This window comes from Budorcas taxicolor, chromosome 19 (genome assembly GCF_023091745.1).
Source record: "Budorcas taxicolor isolate Tak-1 chromosome 19, Takin1.1, whole genome shotgun sequence".
NCBI classification, from domain to species: domain Eukaryota; kingdom Metazoa; phylum Chordata; class Mammalia; order Artiodactyla; family Bovidae; genus Budorcas; species Budorcas taxicolor.
In genome coordinates, this window is record NC_068928.1 from 24,360,315 (window position 1) to 24,364,868 (window position 4,554).

General features: G+C 51.2%; 1 non-coding gene across 1 annotated transcript; it reads left to right on the forward strand.

Moving 5' to 3' along the window:
- The first annotated feature begins 1,685 nt into the window (after positions 1-1,685).
- TRNAG-CCC (transfer RNA glycine (anticodon CCC)) lies at positions 1,686-1,758 on the forward strand. Its single transcript has one exon. It is a non-coding gene; the product is annotated as a tRNA-Gly (tRNA).
- Positions 1,759-4,554: the final 2,796 nt, after the last annotated feature.

A 4,554-nucleotide genomic window follows, 5' to 3' on the forward strand; every position in this document is an offset into this window, starting at 1 on the left:
CGCCTCCCGCCGGCCGCACCACTGAGAGCCCGCCCGGCACACTGCGGGCTAGAGCGTCGCTGCTACTGGCCACAGAGCAGCCGCCGCTACCTAGAGCGTCCCCTTCTGCGGCCAGAAAGCCTTCTTAGGCGCTGGCGTCCCCTGGTGGCAGGAGGGACGCGGGGCCGGTTGGAGCTGTGTCTGGTGAAGAAGAGGCGGGACCGACTGGAAAACCCGGGCAGGGCCTGATGGAGGGAACGGTGCCTGGGCAAATAGATGGGGGAAAATTGGAAACAGTGACAGGTTTTATTTTCTTGGGCTCCAAAATCACTGCGGATTGTGACTGCAGCCACGAAATTAAAAGACGCTTGCTCCTTGGAAGAAAAGCTATGACGAACCTAAACAGGTATTAAAAAGCAGAGACATCACTTTGCCGACAAAGGTCCATCTAGTCAAAGTTACGGTTTTTCCATTAGTCATGTATGGATGTGAGAGTTGGACTATAAAGAAGGCTGAGCGCCAAAGAAGTGATGCTTTTGAACTGTGGTGCTGAAGAAGACTCTTGAGAGTCCCTTGGACTGCATGGAGATCAAACCGGTCAATCCTAAAGGAAATCAACCCTGAATATTCATTGGAAAGACTGATGCTGAAGCTGAAACTTCAATACTTTGGCTACCTGATGCGAAGAACCAACTCATTAGAAAAGACCATGATTCTGGGAAAGGTTGAAGGCAGGAGGAGAAGGGGATGACAGAGGATGAGATGATTGGATGGCATCACCAACTCAGTGGACATGAGTTTGAGCAAGCTCCAGGAGACGGTGAAGGACAGGGAAGCCTGGCATGCTGCAGTCCATGGGTTCACAAAGAATCGGACACGACTGATCAACTGAACAACAAAAACGATTATGTAACTTCTCCCTACTCACCAGGGAAGGGGGCACAGTTCTTGAGGTGCTTGCCTACTGTTTCCCCCCTTTGGCTGGAAAAGTAACAAAGCTACTCTATTCCTCTCAAAAAAAGAAAGAATAATTATGTAACAAGACAGAGGTGTTAGCTCCTGTTACAATGGCAATCTTATTGCAATACAAGTAGATCAACGTCATGCACCTTAAACCTATACAATGGGATATGCCAATTTTATCTTAATTTCTAAAATAATTAAAAAAATTTTAAACCATCTAGATGCTGAAAGGATTATGTACTGAGTCCAGTAAAAAAAGAGAAGTGATTGCCAAGCACTGGGGGAGATGGCGGGGAGGGGAGGTGGTGGTGGTGGGGTGGGGGATAAACAAGTAGAATACAAGGAATTCTTAGGGCAGTGAAACTCTTCTGTATGAAACTGTAATGGTGGATGCATGACATACATTTTTCAAAACTCACAGAATGTGCAAATCAAAAAGAACCCCACAGTAAACTGTGGACTTTAGTTAATAATAATGTATCGATATTATCTCATCTGTTATAACAAGTGTACCACATTAAGGCAAGATTACTAGCAGGGGAAATTGGGTCAGGGCTGGGGTCAGAGGGTGTATGGGACTCTGTACTTTCCACTCAATTTCTCTGTCAACCTCAAACTGTTTTAAAAACTAAAGTCTGTTTGTTAAAACAACAACAAAACCTTGACACCCAGATTACATCCCAGACCAATTAAATCAGAATCTCTAGGGATGGATGATTTTTCAAAAGCTCCCTGGGAGGGACTTCCTGATGGTCCAGTGGTTAAGACTCTGCACTCCCAATACAGGGGGCCTGGGTTCGATCCCTGGTCAGGGAACTAGAGCTCGTATGTTGCAAGGAAGATGCCTCGTGCCATAAATGAGACCTGGCACAGCCAAGTAAATAAATAAAAAATTTAAATAATTAAAAGAAAAAAAGCTCCCTAGGAAATTCTAGCATGTAGCCACATTGATAACTGCTGTTTAGGCTGAACTGAGAATGGGAGAGGGCAAACCACACCTGGGAGCCCTCTCTCCCTTTCGGGGTGTAGTTTCTCAGGATGGTAGGTGGAAGTTGGCAAGATTAGCTGAAAGAAGACCAGAGTGCCTGAGAATATGTGGATCCTCTCCCGGGAAAGCTCCTCACCTCAAGGCTGATCCCCTGGACCTGGCAGAGACTGAGGGTAGAGAAATTTAACCAACTCCTTCCCATGTTTTGGTTCCCTATGGTTGTGAGATCATTCCTTCAGTGTGGACCTGTGCCTGGGCCAAGGGGGTGGGTCTTGAGACCAAAAGACCAGTGGGTCAACAGGCTGTCAGTGCAGAGAGTATTAGCCAAGAGCATGTGCTGTGACTAGGCCAAGCAGTGATCAGCCCTGCTGGGGACGGGGCAGAGTGAACTAGGCAGCAAGAGGGAAGACGGAGCCTGTGCAGAGGGTGTTTGAGTGAGAAGGCGAAAGGGGTTCTTTTTGAATGCCCGGGAGTATGAAGCAGCAGCCTTCAGAGAGCCAACAGAGTAGAAATTGGGTAATGGTTAAAGGGAGACCTGAGCTAGTTAGAAGGCTGAGGAGCGGGAGCAAAGATATACAGGCCAGAGAAGGAGCTTCCTAGGGATCAGGTGGAGAGAATGGGATTCCCGAAGTGGGGGATGTGTGGGAGGGAGGCCCTGTTCTTGTGATTCAGTTGAAAGACGTTTTTTGAATGGTCTTCACCACGGCAGATCAGGGAGTGACACAGTCAGTGGACAAGGCTGCAATGCCTGAGCCCTGTTTCCAGTCTTGAAGGAGATGGACCAGACACCAGACCACATGCCAAGGGTGCCTCTGGGAGAGTGGACCAGGGAAGGCTTCCTGGAGGAGGTGACTTGGAGATGGTGGGGGTCTAGGCAGGGAAGGCAAGATGGGAAGGGCAAGGAAGTTGACCACAAAGCTGGCACAGGCTAATGATAAACTGTCAGCTGCTCTGGAGAGTGAGAGGACCCAGACTTTTTTCCCTGGGTCATCCTAGCTGGAAAAATGGATGTGTCTGACACCCCAGGGGGCAGATCCAGGGGTGTGTGTGTGTGCAGGAAGGGACAGGGACAGGAAGTGGTCATTTAAGCCATGGACACCTAGACCATCACGAGGCTGATGCAGTGCAGGGAGCAACAAGGGCTTTGTTCTACAGGTGGGACAGAGGACAGGCTCCTCCAAGCTCCTCCGGGTCTCCTTCTGGGCCCCAGTTGACTCCTAGGGCCCAGTACCACCCACCACATTGTTCCCTGGCCTCCCTCATGGAACCCCAGGGGCCCAGGAGGAAGCCCCATAGAAGGGTCTGCTTGTTTGCCTGAGGGGCAGTTATGTGGATGTGCCAGTCTGTGTTTAGGGGAGTGATTCTAGAACCTGTAAACTGTTTATATCGGTCCCAGTATGTGTCTGGATGTTCCCTGGGAATGGGCCTCTCAGTGGCCCTGACCACCCAGCCCTCCTCTCCTTCAGGCTGAGACCATATAGGATAATAGAGGTTGGGGGAGGAGAGACCAGGCACAGTGCCTGTGGAATTCCGAGCCCAAAGACATTCTCTGCAAAAAATCAGGACCTTCCAGGGTAAAGCTCGGACTTGCCCCAAGCCTTCAGCTGGGCACCGTGGCCTGGACTCACCTCCACCCTGTGGTTAGGCCTGGAAGTGCAACCCCCATCTCTGATTGTTCCTAGTTCTTGCTGGTGCGCAGGGCTCTTGGTTTTCCTGACAGCTGACATGGGAAGACCTGGGTGGGGGTGGGGGCAGGAGACCGGGGCTCTAGCCTGGCTCTTCCCTAACTCACGAGTGTGACTCTGAGCCTGTTTCCTGACCTTAGTATGCCACATAGAGTGTTTGTCCTCATGGCAAAATGACATCGCGGTCCAATTTAAAGCTCCTGGAACACATGACAAACTGGACTGTCAGACCCAGGCAGGAGATTTGGTGACCAGCACTGGGGAGGAACCAGCCTGAGGATTTTTCCAACCGCAGAATAGGCCTTGGAGGGTGGGGCCAACAGTGATGAGCAGAGGCGGGGATGGGGGATGGCCACATCCGGGAGAAGTGAGTCTAAGGGTGAGTCTGAGGAGCCATGGGGAGCAAGGAGTGGCTGGAGAGGGGGTGCGTGGGGCACGGGTCAGGAGAGCATACAGGGAGGCCTTCAGGGCTGATGGCAATGGCCTCAAACCCCAGGCTGAGCGCTGTAGGGAGCTCAGAAGGGTTCTGAGAGGGGTGGGTGTGGCCAGGTGGGTGCCCAAAGATCCCTGGGTGCTTGTAAGAGGATGGACTGGAGCACTGACCAAGGCCAGAGATCAGCGAGGAAGTGAGAGACAGTGGGTCCAAAACTGAGGGACGGGGTAGATCATTTTCTAAAAAAATAGGTATTGGCTGCCCCAGGTCTTAGCTGTGGCACGTGAACTCTTAGTTGCAGCTTGTGGGATCTAGTTCCCTGAGCAGGGATCGAACCCACACCCTCTGCATTAAGAGGGGCAGCCTTGACCACTGGACCACCAGGGAGGTACCCCAATGATGACTATTCTCTTCATGGCTATGGAGAGGCCTCCTACGAGAGGGGAGCTGCTGGGTCCAAAATGCCGGTGAAAGTTGCTCAGTCATGTCCTACTCTTTTCGACCCC